Source organism: Jaculus jaculus, chromosome 12 (genome assembly GCF_020740685.1).
Source record: "Jaculus jaculus isolate mJacJac1 chromosome 12, mJacJac1.mat.Y.cur, whole genome shotgun sequence".
Taxonomy (NCBI): domain Eukaryota; kingdom Metazoa; phylum Chordata; class Mammalia; order Rodentia; family Dipodidae; genus Jaculus; species Jaculus jaculus.
In genome coordinates, this window is record NC_059113.1 from 99,655,545 (window position 1) to 99,672,028 (window position 16,484).

The 16,484-nt window shown below is 39.3% G+C and overlaps 1 protein-coding gene across 4 annotated transcripts in view; it reads right to left on the minus strand.

Annotated features, from left to right (window-relative positions):
• The window catches only part of Fbxw7 (F-box and WD repeat domain containing 7), a 204,971-nt gene that overhangs the window by 37,101 nt on the left and 151,386 nt on the right, over positions 1-16,484 (minus strand). The window lies entirely within an intron of this gene.

Genomic DNA, 16,484 nt, shown 5'->3' on the forward strand with positions numbered 1-16,484 from the left:
GGGCCTCTAGCTACTGCAAACGAACTCCAGATGCATATACCACTTTGTTCATCTGGCTTAGGTGTGTACTGGGGAATTGAACCTGGGTCCTTAGGCATTGCAGGCAAGTCACTTAACTGCTAAGCCATCTCTCCAGACCAAATAATAGTTTTCAATAGTTGACTATACACACAAACAGTAGCGATCAAAGCATTACTTAGTAAATTGGTAAGGCACATAGATTACATTAGATATTATTTTTATATGTATTTATTTCTTAAGAAATACTATACTTAGCACTTGGTATGATTAGCTGGCTCTACTATGAATATTACTGGTTGTTTTCATTGTCTTGTGAGCATTTACAATATATATCTACCTTATAACAGTGAAGAGAATGTTTATATTTCTGTCACTGATTTTGTTTTCTTGACAACACTAATCTGGAGAGGAACAGGAAGTCACCTACCACAGTCAGCTGTCATGCCCTGAGCACAGAATTGAGATTAGAGACAGTTCAAAATTTCAACATCAAAGAAAGGAATGTCAAGCATGTTGAGGCTGAACACAAACTTTTGGAAACTGTCATGAGCTTTTTGGACTGTGAGTTCTTATTACAAGGCTCACAACTAAGTCTGAAGTTAATAACCTGTTCAACTCTAGATGCTATCAATTAAACTACCTCAGATGCACCCACATTTTCACTACTGCAAGCAGGTGAGAGCACTGACCAATGAGGCACTTCCTACAGCCATTCACAAAGAATGATGGCTTTAGATGGCCCCAACTAGATGCTAAGCACAGGGTGTATATAACCTAAGACATTTGTTTCCTCTACTAAATCTATAGTAAGCTAAGAAACAATAAGGTAATGAAAACATACTGGGATCCTGTAAAATAAACAATGAGAGCCAGATACAGTTTTTAAAATTACTCTCCAAGAAAAGGAAGTATTACATTACTAATGTAATAGAAAATTCCAAACAGTAAATAATATAACATATAACTTAAAAGAAAACTTTTTAAAACTTATGAGTGGAGGGTTTACAAGAGTATTTAAAAAACCGTTGAGAAGGCTCAACAGTTAAAGGTGCTTGCTTGAAATATCTGTCAAACTGGATTCCCTCCTCCAGCACCCACGTAAAGTCAGATGAACATAGTGGTTCATGTGTCTGGAGTTCATTTGCAGCAGCAAGAAGCCTTAGCAGGTCAATTCTTCTCTCTCTCTCTTCCTCTGCTTGCAATAAATAAAATACTTTTGGGGGCTGGAGAGGTGGCTTAGTGGCTAAGATGCCTGCCTGTGAAGCCAAAGAACCCAGGTTTGAATCTTTAGGACCTTTGTACGCCAGATGCACAAGGTGGTGCATGCATACTTCTGGAGTTCGTCTGCAGTGGCTGGAGGCCCTGGCATAAAAATTATCTCTATTTGTTTCTTATTCTGTCTCTCTCAAATAAATAAATAAATAAATAAATAAAAATATTTTTAAAAATTAAAAACCCTATCAATAGGGCTGGAGACATGGCTTAGCGGTTAAGGAACTTGCCTGTGAAGCCTAAAGACCCACGTTCAATTCTCCAGATCCCATCTAAGCTGGATGCACAAAGGTGAGGCAAGCACAAAGTTGTATATGCCCACTAAGTGGTGCAAGCATCTGGAGTTTCACTACAGCAGCCGAGGCCCTGGCCCACCGGTTCTTTCTCTCTTAAAAAAAATCCTAATAAAAGTAAAACTAACTGGAAATGAAACTATCACAGGACAGAATTAAAAGAAATAAGTAATTGCAGAAGTAACCCTTCCTTTCTCCTCCTTTCTTCTTTTTTTCAAACCCAACAGACTGGCCATTTATTTATTTATTTAGGACATACAGAGAGGGAGGGAGAGAGGGAGAGAGGGAGGGAGGGAGGGAGGGAAGGAGGGAGGGGGAGGGGAGGGGGGAGAGAATTGGCACACCAAGGCTTCCAGGCACTGCAATCAATCTCGCCATGTGTGCACCCCCTTGTGTGCATGTGTGAGCTTGAGCACTTGCATCACTTGGGTGTCTGGCTTATGTGGGATCTGGAGACTTGAACATGGGTTCATACACTTCACAGGCAAGAACCTTAGCCACTAAGCCATCTCTCCTGCTTGAAATAGCTTGAACTTTCAGGAAAAAGGAGGGCTAGAGAGGTGGCTTAACGGTTAAGGTACTTGTCTGCAAAGCCTAAAGACCCAGGTTCAATTCCCCAGTACCCACATAAGCAGATGCAGAAAGTGGTACATGCATCTAAAGTTTGTTTGCAGTGGCTGGAGGACCTGACACATCCATTCTCTATGTCTCTCTCTGCTTGCAAATAAATCAATATAATAACAATATTTTTAATAAGTTCAAGCTATTTAAAATCTTTCTTAGCAGCCTCCAGTGATTTGACATAATAAATTACAATGTTAATTCAAAGAATAAAACATGCAAAAATGTATATATATCTAAAACATATCTATACATTCAGAATTTTCACACAGTAATAAGAGTTCCACTTATCACAGTCACAGAAGAAAATAATGAAGATGGAAATTCTAGTTGTTCTCCTATAATTTCTATTTCTGCAGAGCTGTCAGAGACTGGGTACCATGTCAACGTTCTTTACATTACTTCTTCAAGATAGTCAAAACTAGTATACTAATTTAACAACAAAGCAAGTCACCCTCCAGTTTACCCTGATTTATTGAGAAAACAGTGATTTTTTACATCTCATATTTCAAAACAAAATACTAGTATCTTTAATTTTCATCTTAAAGTTTCTTCTCAGAATTTTATTGTAAAATTTCTATAGTAATACTTTCAGTAAAGAAAATACCATGGAAATACTTAAAAAGTAAAATTTGTTTTAAGAAAAACAAAATTTCAAATTATTACCCAGGAAAGAATTTAACATGGAGAAATAATGAAATCAATTTTCCTTCAACATAACATCTAGAACCCCTATCACTCATCTATTTCCTTTACGCAATTCCATATTTACTGTGTTGTTTCTGATGCTCAAATATATCCAACATGAGAAAAATTTTTCACAGGTGTGAACCAGTGTCAATCTTTCATTGCAGGAGCATTTTAAAATTCTGGAATTAATTTCTTTTTTAAATATTTTATTTATTTATTTATTTATTTGAGAGAGAAGGAGGAAGAGAGAGAGCAGGGAGGGAAGGAAGTAGGGAGGTAGGGAGAGAAATAGAGGGGAAAGAGAATATGGGTACGCCAGGGCCTCCAACCACAGCAAATGAACCACAGATACAGGTGCCACCTTGTGCATCTGGCTTATGTGGATAGGGAGCCTGGGTCCTTGGGCTCCACAGGTAAGCACCTTAACTGCTAAGCCACCTCTCCAGCCATGGAACTAGTTTCTTAAATTAGCTATTAGTCATGAGAAGAAAAAAAAAGTGTAGGGGGAAAAATGATGCTAAAGGCTCAGAAGTGAAAACAGTGGCATCTGTAGAACTAACAAAAACCACCCTCAGGGGCCCCACGCTGGGAGTCCTCTAACCAGGGCGCCTTTGTGTGGGCTGTGAACAGGAGCGCGGGTCAGAGTGCCTCCAGCTCTGCCGCTCTGACTTCAGGAGCTCCAGATTTATTTACTTATTTATTTCACACCCACCCTACAGTCACTATGAGGACACAAGGACAGTGAATGTCTATTAATGTAACAAATACCCTATAAAAGGTAGCTGCCATCAACAGGTAAGAAAGGTAAGGTACAGAACTGTTGCTCAGGGTTAAACAGCCAGCTAAAATTTCAGACCTTAGTCTCTGGTCTGGGTGTCTGGTTCCGTATCCATCCCACCCCCCTCCTTTTTGAGGTAGGGTCTCACTCTAGCCCAGGCTAACTTGCAATTCACTACGTAGCCTCATAGTGGCCTCGAACTCATGCCGACCCTCCTACCTTTGCCTCCTGAGTTGGTAGGTACTGAGGAAGAGAAAGAAAATTACTGCATGTGGACCCAAATGTGAAAATACAGCAATTATTCATTTGGAGGATTAATAACATGTGTAAGGCTTTCTGTCACTGGTCTTAGAAGGCTCCTTGCAGGATAACCTATGTAGTGATTTAGTACCTGATTCAATCATTTAATACCAGAGTTAAAATATTCTTATTAGCAGTGGTTTCTTCAAAAGTGCTCTCTGCCAGACTCCTGTTGTAGTTTAAGAACTCTATGTGTCTTTCTGTACAAGGAGAACTTTACTGTGTAGGTACGAAGACTAATTTTTATTTTAGTTGGAAACTATAATAAAAGACCTTCTGTTTCAATGGGAGTGCCTACCTGAAACCTGAAAACCTGAAAGTTGTATTCTTGAATACTGAGAAATGGAGAATGGTGCTGAGAGTTTTCTTAAACATTAAGATTCCAGACTTTCCCCAAATTAAAAGATACTGAAAGTTGCCGGGTGAACTCAGGGAAACATGTAGAAGCATGATTCACTGATTCTCACCAGGATGGGCCTAAAAGGGCCTCTGCTATTCAAAATAGTAGAGCTTGCTTAGAAAATTTTAATCCTGTCATGTTACCAGCCCTTTCTCTGACACTTCTCTCTTCTAGCCTCAAGTTTCTTTCTGAGAAACATCTCTCACTGTTGCTCATCACACACAGAACTAGGGGAAGGGTACAAACGAGGTTAAGTCACTACAAGACTTCTAAATGGGAACACTTTTTTTTTAATTTTTAATTTTTTTCTCAGTTTTTACTAGCATTTTACATGATTATAAAAAATATCCCATGGTAATACCCTCCCCCCCCACTTCCTCCTTTGAAATTCCTAAATGGGAACACTTTAACACAACTTTTCAGTATAATGCCTGCCTCCCCCCCCCCTTTTTTTTTTGGTATTCTCAGCAATATAAAGTCAAAGGTCACCACAATTTGTTAAAAAAAGAGAAAATATAAAAAGAATATGTAATTTTATTCAATTTTTCAAATGTTTCATTTAACAATTACTCTTTCATTCTCTCATCATTTGCCACTCAACACTAACTGTGAAATGCAGCACCTACCCCCAAAGTCCTCTAAATTTAGAAAAGCTGGAAAACTGGGTGAGGTCACCCTCAGTGGCTGTGTACCATATGCCGAGCACTTTGCATCTAGGAAGGAAGCGGCCATGGTGCCACATCTCTGTCTCCTTGTTTTCCTCTTTCTATGGGCTCAGGTAACCAACGACTGTAGCTGCCACATATATTTAGCACATATCTATTACAGTAAACGAGACAGTTATCTTTAATTATTGGAATTAAAGGGTACTTCATATGAACTGCTTCTCAGTGATGTGAAAGACTCCAGAACAGAACCATATGCTTCCAAGTCGGAGAAGGCCTTTAACCAGGACTTTTACCCTGATGTCCAACCTCACCAACAGGTCACCACCCAGACTTGCTTCATCTGAAATTCATCTGCTATTCTCATCTCTGATCAGCTGTTAGTTGGCTGACACATAAAAAGTCCAGGTTCAAACTTACTGAACTTCTATAAACAGGCTTCTCTTCTCATCAAGCATCTTTAGTAATTTTGGGGGAGAATTCTATACAATTGATAGTTTTAAGCAGTAGTTTTTTGAAATTCTATCCATGAATCAAACTTACTTCACTTACTTACTCAAAAACATTTGCTGAGTGCCTATTCTGTGTTGGCACCAGGCTAGGAAACAAAACAAACAAACCAGCTTCTTGCTCTAGAAAGTACATCAGAGATAGTAAATCAAATTCTTTACTTATTTTTGCATAGTGTTTCAAGTATTAGTGTTTAATGTAGCTGTCAAGCGAAGAGGAAGGAACCCAGCAATCATGCCCAACTGTTTAAAAAGGAGGATTCTAAACATTCATTTTAGAAACATCAATTTACATTTTAAAGCAACTGCTGTATGTATAATTTAACAAACTGCATTCTTTACTATAAAAATTGAGAATTATATAACCAGCAAAATGTTTACATGCTCCCCCACCTGCTCAGGAGATTATAGACTTTAAGTAAAATCTGAACACAAAGATACATTGTTGGAAACTGGTGAGTCATGAGTAGGATTTGACATAATTTTGCCCACCATGGACATATTTTCAAAGTAACTATTAATTTATGCCAGGTATGATGATGCATTCCTGTAATCCTAGCACTTGGTGGTACAAGATGGAGGAGTGTCAGTTAGAGATCACCAGGGGCCACAAAGCATGTTCTAGGACAGCCTGGGCTAAGCAGTGAAATCCTGTGTCAAAACAAAGTCTGGGTGGTGGTACCTGCCTTTAATCCCAGGAGAATTGCTGTGAGTTGGAGGCCACCCAGAGACTACAAAGTGAATTCCAGGTCAGCGTAGGCTACCTACCTTAAAAGATTAAAAAAAAAAAAAAAAAAAAAAGCCAGGCGTGGTGGCACACACCTTTAATCCCAGCACTTGGGAGGCAGAGGTAGGAGGATTGCTGTTGAGTTTGAGGCCACTCTGAGACACCTTAGTGAATTCCAGGTCAGCCCGGGCTAGAGTGAGACCCTACCTTGAAAAACCAAAAAATAAAATAAATAAAATAAAAATAAAACAAAGCCCTATTATTTTGAAATACTATTTGATGTGCGATGGGCTTTTACTTACAATGAACTACTTAGGTCTAGTGGTCAGGGACACTTAAACATCTTGTGAAACTATTTTTTCAGTTCATTTCCTTTAATAAATCATTTAGAAATGAGCACACGATTCTACAGATGCTGATCCACTAGTACTTGAGGCCTTCCATTTTCTAAAACGTAATTCTGAAGGTGTGTCCTATGTCATGAGTTGACCTTTGTCACATGGAGGCGGGAAGCAATGGCAGCAGGAGGAGGGTACGAGCAAATGCACACTGCAGCTTGACTAAAGTCTACTCTGGATGCATGTGCACTGAGAACTGCTGCAAGGTGACTTGACTAAATGTGAAATGTGAAAATGTCAGCGTCTAAGTCAGAGTATGTGTGGTTAGTCACATTACACATATCCAGTCAGGATCCCGCCCTCCCACTCCTGCCACCTGGCTGCTGAGCGGTGTTACTGCAGCCTTGAGCACAGACCACCTTCATGCAAACAGCAGAGGTGAACCCAGAGATCCATGGAGGGTAAAGTTACCAAGAGTAACTAACTAGTGTGTGCTCTGCCCTCAACATGACATCTAAACCACACCCTCCACAGACAGCTCAGGGAACCTCATGGAAGAGGAGGTAGATAGAATGGAAGAGCTGCAAGATGAGACGTGAGGTCGTGGAATACCGTCTTCTGGATTCCACAAGTCCATTACATTCATGGGCTCACAGCACATAGGGTTTCCTGTACATGGCCGAATCTGGCACCATTTTGTCATTGGGGGGGCAGGGAGGGAGGGGTCCACGAGACTGGACCCCTCTCAGAGTAGAAAGTGCCAACAGACGGCTGCTGGGAGGGGAGGGGAAGTGACGCCCTTCAGTAGCACAGCCATGGGAGGATTGCCCTTCTCCATAAACCCCTGATTATGGACGTGATCCCAATTTAAAACACAGCGTGGGACTAGGCTGGGGAGCTAAGGGAAAGGAGGATTGTTATGGCAGAAGAACGTTGGGGGCAGAGGTCAAAATGCACTGTAAACATGTTTGACACTGTCAAAGATTTAAAAAAAATACAATCAGGAATAGATAAATTGACCTCAAGACTATAAACTCAAAACTAGCAAAAAAGGTACTGAACTTTAGTATACTATTAGAATAATGGTTCTTTGTTAGACCTGGAGATACACAGATACACATAAACTCTACTAACTTGAAGCTTTTCCTTTAAAATTATCCCATCAAGAGACAAAACAACATATTAAGAGAAAATAGAGTATCTTTCAAGAGATAATAAATGAAGACTTGTTGGTCACCAAGATCACCACATGATGGCGAAGGTTAAAACTCAATGGTATTTTTAAAGGTATTTTCACTCAGGTGGCTTTTACTAAACAACTGCAATAAATACGCTAGTCCAAGATGTGATTTATCCCCATGAACTCATTCATTCCCAATACTTCAAGTTTAGCAGTGTGCTATGTAGGTATCGACTGAGAAAGACTGATACTGATCCTCTAACCCCAAAGTCCATGGCAGTATAATCAGTTTCATCCAAGCGAACCCTCCGAGGTCATGTGACGAGCCCCTGCTTTCCCTACAATGAAGGAGGAGAAAAGTTAGCAGGAAGCAAGCATTGTGTCTGGAGCTGGATCTGCTGTGTCTGAGAAGTCACAGCCAAGGGCGGTGAGATCTAGGCGCTAGGGGAAAACAATGCAAAACTGAGCAAGGTGCGGTCATCTTTATCCTGGAGGAGCTCCCAAGCTAGGGGGAAGGGGTATAGAAAAGCCAGTCTTCAGAACAGACAGGTCAATGTAATAAATAAACTACTCAATTCACATGACAACATATAGAGCTAGAAAGAGGAGGAGATAAAGAAAAGTTTCAGGAAATGGACTTGACAATATTTTACAGCAAAACAACAAAGGGAAATCAATACCGGATTTCAAACCAATTGAGTTCTTTCAGTCCCCACAGTCAAAGATGCTGTACGCTTCAAGTTTGAACAAGCGACTCCTCATACAAAGATGTTCTCTTAGGAAAGATAACGTACTATGCTGGCTCACTGAAACCGTGTAGCCACCTAGGAAGAAGGAACTATCACTCTCACCCCTACCTGAGATGAGGAAGGAGACAGTTTGCCTCATTTCTTCAGGGTCACGGGCCTATGAAGGGAGTGGGATACAGGCAGATCTTGGTCTCTAATTTATACAAAATGAGATAGGGTTCTCTAAGAAAGACACACTGGTAATTTGGAAATGCTAGGACATTTTCTGACTACATCAGCATGCAAATGTGTCGTGTGTGGATGAGAGGTGCGCGAGAGGCACTGTAGATGGAGCGCAGGGGAGGACTAGAGGCGAATGGGTGCTCAGCTCCACCTCCTCTGGGAGCTTCCCAGAAGCAGCTGGGCAGCGCAGACAGGCCACCGCTGGTGCTGCTCTGGTGAAGAGCTGCTGCTGCCTCTGACACTGCGTGGGGCAGTCACCTGGGGTAGAAAGGAAGAGACGGGCAACAAGTGCTCACACGCGAGGCCTGCTTCCTCTCCCACTCCTTTAGGAACTGCTTATGTCTTGTCCCCATATGGTCTTTATGAAAAAACGAAAGAAATCAGAGACTCATGAAAGGATTTCCACTGAAATGTCTTTTCAAAGAAGCTACAAAGATTTTTTTTTTTATCCTTACCAAGATGATCTGAACCCCTAGACAGCTGACAGGAGTCTTCAACCACAACTCTCATATTTTTAAGTTTCATACACTGCCTAAAGACCTAATTTATAAGTAGTACACACATATTCACAGAATTTTCCATTTAAACCCACATGGAAAATTTATGTACCTATAGACTATGTAATGTGCTATCTCTCTGCACTGGTACCTCTTCACCTTTTTTTTTTCACCAGGTTCTCAGTGTATAGACTAGGCTGGCCAGAAACTTGCTAGCTCAGGCTAGCCTTGAACTCATGATCCTCCTGCTTTTGCCTCTCAAGTGCCAGGATTACAGGTGGGCACCACCATGCCTAGCTTTGGCCCTATTTCTAGATGTCATCACATAAGACTTTTCTAAGAGCCAATCTACAGTTATTAAATGTCAATCTGACCCGTGCACAGTTACAATGTCTGTCTAGGGCATATAGTTATAAACAAATACAGATTTATATAGTTATTTTAATATCCATTACACTTTCATCTGTTAATATAATATTTATTTGAGTACCTATCTGAGTTTAGCTGAACTAAGTTTGGTTTACATTTCATGACTGAAGACTAATACAGGACATAAGAACAAAACAGAATCACACCTGTGGTAAATGAGACAGAACTATACTAGGGTTGTGTTCAAGGCTTCTTAGTGGAAAACTGAGCTAGGGCTTCACCATGTAGAGCCAGTGGTACAGAATAAAGGAACCATGGTAGGTGAGAGTTAAAGCTAGAGAAGCAAGGACTAGATTTTTGAGACTTTCTAAAGGACTTTGATCTTTACATAAAAGCAACGACGAGCTAATGATGTCAGTGAAGGCACAGACACAAACAAACACATCTCTTGAAGAGTCATTTTGAAGGCATTGTTAAAAGCAGAGTGGAAGTGAGTGACAGTGTTGATGAGGAGAGCTGGGGAGGAAGTTCCTCCACTAAACAGGCAAGAGATAATGGCAGCTTGGGCTAGCTGGGAAGCAGCGGGCTGCTCAGGGGTGAACCATTACGAGACACCTAGGACACACAGCGGACGGGTGGCAGGGGACGAGGCAGAGGGAAGCACCATAGATGAGAGCAGCTTTCGTATTTGTTCACTGGGCAGAAGATAGCAGATGACAGGAAGAGGACTTCGTTGTTGCTATTGTTCAACAGTCTCTGGAGAAGAGGGGCAAGGGGGAGGCTGAGGTACCTCCGAGATATCTGAATGGTCCTAAAGCTCAAAAAGGTCTAGACTGTAGAAAAATATGTGAATTGTCCACATACAGCAATCCCTAATTTTCTTTTGAGCCCTCCCCATCCTAACACAATCAATCAGTGTGCCCATTAGCCTGTACGTTCCCTGAGCACAGTGACCAATGCCATCTTGACTTGTACCTCAGCTCCTCACAGTTCCTGTATGTAGCAGGGTACTAACAAATATTTATGTGAGACAATCAGCAATGTAAGACATACTCTATCAAACACTGAATTATAGAAATAATTTAAAATGTTAATTTCCAACATAATTTGAAAACTCAATAGAGTAAGAAGTGATGGATGATTGATACATTTATCATTTTGTTTTATTAATTTATAATATTGTAAATTATTTATCATTTGATATAGTTATATATTTTCCCTTAGGGAATATCAGTATATCCAGGAAATATAAATTGATATGTAATGAAAATTATATGGTTTGGGATTTCCTATACTTTTAAAACTGACCAACAGAATATATTTTCACAATAAAAAGGAATGTATGTTTTCATAATGTTTGTTAATCTACATCATTTCCCAAAGATTTCACATTATAGACATTGAAAAAGAGCATTCTGAAACTCCACTACAAAACCATAAAGTGGGAAAGTTTGAGTTACAACATGCTATAAGCCCCCTAGTATAACAACAGAAAAGAGCTATCTATACTTCATACATAGTGTACACTTGCATATTTTAACATCGATGAACCAAAGAAGATTTTAATTTATAGTAAAATAGGGTATTGTATATTTTATGCAATTATCTAGCTGTTATCTAGCTTTATTTTTGCCTTAGCTTTTTTTTTTTTTTTTTTAATTATCTTCTTCCAGTGAGACAAGACATACTGGAAAAGCACTACAGTTAAAAGAAAAGGGTCAACGGTCTAAGATGCCACTGAAATACTTTTTTGTTTTGGTCTTTTGTTTTCTGGGATAGCCCTATCTGGATGGTTACTTGCTATGTAGGCCACGCTGACCTCTATACTCCTGGCAATCAAGTACTGGAATCACAGGTATGTGCCATCACACTCATCTGAAGTAATTTTTTTTTTTAAAGTACTCATAGTTATTTCAAACATAACTGATTTAGTTTATGAAAAACAAGTAAGGGACATTTTTAATAACAGACAAACTTCTGCCGTATCATTCACTTCTAGCTTTGGACGTAGATATATTTAATTTTGAATACAGTCAACACTATACATGCAGATTTATATAAATCTTTGGCTTTTACTTTCTTCAACAGATATTTTAACAATATCTTAGATATTTAACCATCAAATATAAAAACTAAAAACTGCCATTACATTTTCTCAATATAGCATTTGTGAATCTAGACAGTCTGGGGATTTTATGTACTATAGTTAAAAACTATAACAGTGCAAACTGATAAGCACACTAACAACATCAATGCTGCTGAAGGAGAAACAATCTACAACATAAATAAAAGCTCATCAGGTTGTTTTGGAGAAGGCTGTGGTTTGGCAACTATTACTTTTTGAATTAATTAATATTCTAAAAAAGTCTACACAAAGCTGAACCACCTCTCAAGCTCTGAATTCAGGACACTGACCTCAGACTTTCTCAGAATGATTTTTAATGCACTCTGTTATTAGTAAAACCTGTTTAAACACATGCCCATCTGCCAGCGCCCCATCTGCAGAGCTTCTTATTCTGGTGGCCAGCACAACTTCTGCCTGCTTCCTCCTCTGCTCTACATGCCAGCTGTATGGTAATGAGAACAAGCAGCTGAAAAGTGCTGCATGGAAACAAAGCTAATATGAAAACCGCAGAACTCTGCTTCCCTCCCAGAGGCAGTTGCAGCATGAACACAGCTGATCCGCCATCAGACAGGACTACGGGCGAGAGCTGCACTCGAGTGACTGACTGCGTGAGGCGGCTGTGTGCGCACACAGGTTCACTTAACTAAGCACGCGGAGTATGGGGCTTTCAAATCCTAAGAACCAAGAGAGCACAGGGCACCGAAGACAGGTCTATACTTCTAAGTTCTTTTGTGAAAATCTGAAAGCCAGTTCTTAACATGTTTTAAAGTCTCACTTCTTATATAGTAATGAATACCATTTTGATGATGTAATTCTTAAATATGCTAACAAATATGTCCTAGTTTTTTATTAAATTGGGAGGGTGTTAGGAAAAGAAAAGGTGTAAGAATTTAAAATCTTAATGGAAACTAGTTACTAGACATTTTAGCAGTTAACATAATATGTGAATCAATAAATTATTTATAATTCTTAAATAACACTTTAAGAAATTCTAATTTAATGGTATTTTGAAGACAACAGATCTTTATTCTAAACATCTGAAAATCTCCAAATAAAATACCAAGATGTCACAAACCATTTTCTTCATTGATGTAGACATAATGAGGTTAATTTTTATACAGGGTAGTCACACTGAGTGAATCTACATAATGTAAGTAGAACCAAATCACATTAACTTTTCATGTGCAGTATCTCTCCATTTAGAGGTGATTACCAGTCACTCAGGGAACTGAGGAAACTGACGATTCAAAATTGGTGATATGCATTTTCTTTCACAATTTGAAAAAAAAAAAGTGAAGAAGAATTCAAAATACTAACCCTAAGTGAAACTAAGAAGTTAATATACTAAGAGAATTAATTACAATTTTACGCACACACCTGAAAGAACCTTACATGGGCTACATGATGGTAAGTTTTTATTATATAACCATACTCGTATAGGTTCTTTTTCTTTGCCTCCACAACACTTAGGGGCACCACTGTTACTTCCAAATCGCATGAGGCACAGTCGGTGGTACAGCTGAGAACTCACACCCAGGGCTTGTCTCCACTCTCCACGCTCTTCAGTTCTCTGCTATTGGACATCGACTCTAGTTTGGGCTTACTTTTTCACTGCTCAGTTTTCTTTTAGTGGTCAGGAAAGTTACACCAACATATAATAACATTTGTAATAACCTTTAGTGTTTGGATACTGAAAAACAGCACTTGCTAATAAAGAATCTGAACATAAGACTATGTAGTAATCTAACTTTGTTTGCTTGTCAGGATGATAAAAATAAGACTGGCACAGAATGGGTAGTCTTAGTGGTCTGTACATTTTCATGAGTTTATTCATTTTATTGTCTAACTAGAAAATTCATTTTTTCTCTTTTGACTAACATATTCTTTCACTTCATATATGAGTCAAGGCCATCAGTTTTTCATGATATAAGAGCTTTTGTACACCATACATAAGAACTTAATACATGGGGTATTAACCAACTATTCTTTGCAAAGCAAGATATAGTTATATGTTCTGAGGAGAGCAAACTTTTAATAGCAACACTTAGAGTTTGAAAAATCCATAAATCCAGGCAGGATTTGCAAAAAACGGAACAACACTGCCCCTACATGTTCATAGCAGTAACAATGGCATTTTAAAATCTGAAGAGTAGAGATTTCTGTAGATTACTGAAAAGCTGTTTAAGCTTAACGTGTTTTCAACTGAACAATTATGAATTACATACACACAAAAATGTAATTCAGTAAGAATAGTAAATTTCAGATTTCATGTTAAACAGCAATAAAAAGAAATTTAAGAGAATTTCATCTAACATGACCATATATTTTTCCCTCTCAAAACAGATTTCCCTACTATCATGTGAAGAAATCTATAGATAACAAAAAAGGAAGTAGCTTACTGGCCATATGTTTTAACCTCTTCTTTTCTTAGGCTTCCTTAGGTAGACGTTTATTTCAGGAAGAAAGTTGAACTGAAAAGCCTTGGTTTAGGGCTGGAGAGATGGCTTTGTATGCACTTGTGTGCGAAACCCAAGGTCCCAGGTTACACTCCCCAAATCCCATGTAAGCCAGATGCACAAGTTGATGCATTCCTGCAAGGCTGCACATGTGCACAAGGTGGTGCATGCATGCGTCTGGAGTTCAATTACTATGGCTGTAAGCCCTGGTGCACTAATGCTCTCCCTCTCTCTCTCTCACACGCATGTGCGCGTGCACGCACACGCACACACACACTTTAAAAATGTCAGTCTGCTGGGCTTGCCTCAAAATATTTTTTTTTTAAGTCTTGGCTTAATCATAAGTAATTTTCAAAGAATGCATGCATGCCCAGAGTTAACTGCTTACATCCATATTTGACATGATATAATGTTGTGAAGTACTGCTTACAATTAAGAGTCACTGCTACCAAATGACCACTTTGAACTAGACCATTCCTCAGGGGAAAATGAACATGCAAATAATGGTAAAATAACAGGAAGGCTCTCAAGATGAGAAAATTCCACTAAGTTAAACACCTCTGAAAAATATTCCAAGCAGGAAAATAGAATTGCAAAAACAGTATTCATGTTTAAGAAATTCTCCCGAATAAGGTTTTTCCTCACATAAATTTCAGTGAAGTTTATATACACATAAATATTACACAGAGATACCATCAAAGTCACCCTGGGCCTTGTGCATCTGAGGCAAGTGCTCTTCACTGAGCTACATGCCCAGCCCAAGACAACTTTCTAATATCAGGCTGACTTTGAAAACAAACAGTAGGGCATGGTGGCTCATGCCTATAATCCCAGCATTTGGGAGGCAGAGGTAGGGGATCACCATGAGTTCATGAGCTTGAGGCCAGACTGGACTACAGGGTGATTTCCAGGTCAGCCTGGGCTCGAGTGAAACCCTGCTTAAAAATACATACATACATTCATGCATACACATACCTACATATGTATACATATATACATAAATATCCTGCCTCAGTTATTTTGTTTTTACATTTTATGAATAAGACACTTTGGGCTAGAGGGATGGTTCAGCAGTTCAAGGCACTTACTTGCAAAGCCTGAAGGCCTAGGCTCAATTTCCTAGCACCTATGTAAAACCAGATCCACAAAGTGGCTCATGCATCTGGAGTTGGTTTGCAGTGCCAAGAGGCACTGGTGTGTCCACTGTCATTCATTCATTCATTCATTCATTCATTCATTCACTCACTCACTCTCTTCTTCCAAGTAAATAATAAATTAAAAATACTTCACATGCAAAAAGAAGTACGTGCCACAGCAACAGGTGCCTTTCAAACAAAGAAACCGAGCCATGACCCTACCATGCAGAGCGCCACTGGCTTCGACACAAATGGCAGGATGTTCTGCAATTTTCACTCTATAAATGCTACACAACATTTTAAAAACCCTTCAATCCTATCTGTTATTATGTAAGTGGTTTATGCGGAAGACAAATTCATGCAGCTTTCCACCAGAAGTCAGGAAAGACTGAGAACCCCCACCTGGACCCAGATATAATTCAGAAACAAGTCAATGCAATGTGCTTGGTAGGATATTAATGACTTTCAAGAAACTTTTCTTACAAGAACATGAGTAAGATGAAATCATGTATACTCTTTCTGAGAATTAAAGTATTACCATTTAAGAACAAACAGCTTATATTGTTTCAGTAAAGGTCCTAATGTAGATCAGTTCAGGTAAAGTGTGTATCTATGTATGCATATACAGAAACTGAAATACAAATGACCACCATAACAGATAACAGAATATGCACGAGTCTGTTGATGCACAAGCTTCTGGTATGAATTGAACGCAAACACAACTATAGTGCGTAGACCTTTGCCTGGCTTAACACTTACTTGTTGAATGAGTTAATTAACAAACGAACAAATGAGTCCATGTTCCTCTGGGTTTTGCTCTTGTTTTGAAGCAGGGTCATGCTACACTACATAGCCCAGACTGGCAAGGATTACAGATGCACAGCCATGTATGGCTTGCTACCCTGGTTGGCTTATGAGCACAGAATGAGAACAAGAGAATCTCCTGCAGAGAGAAGGCATCTGGGCCCCCACAAGGAAAGCTGCTCTGCCTAACCCCTTTCTGTAAGTAGCAGCGCACACAGAGCATGCACAGGCTGTGCTGCAAGGTGAAAAGTAATCTAGCTTTGCTCAGATTTAATGTTAATGCTAGGAGAACTTGAAAGTGTGGCTGAGATTCCCCCTTCCATAATTTAAAG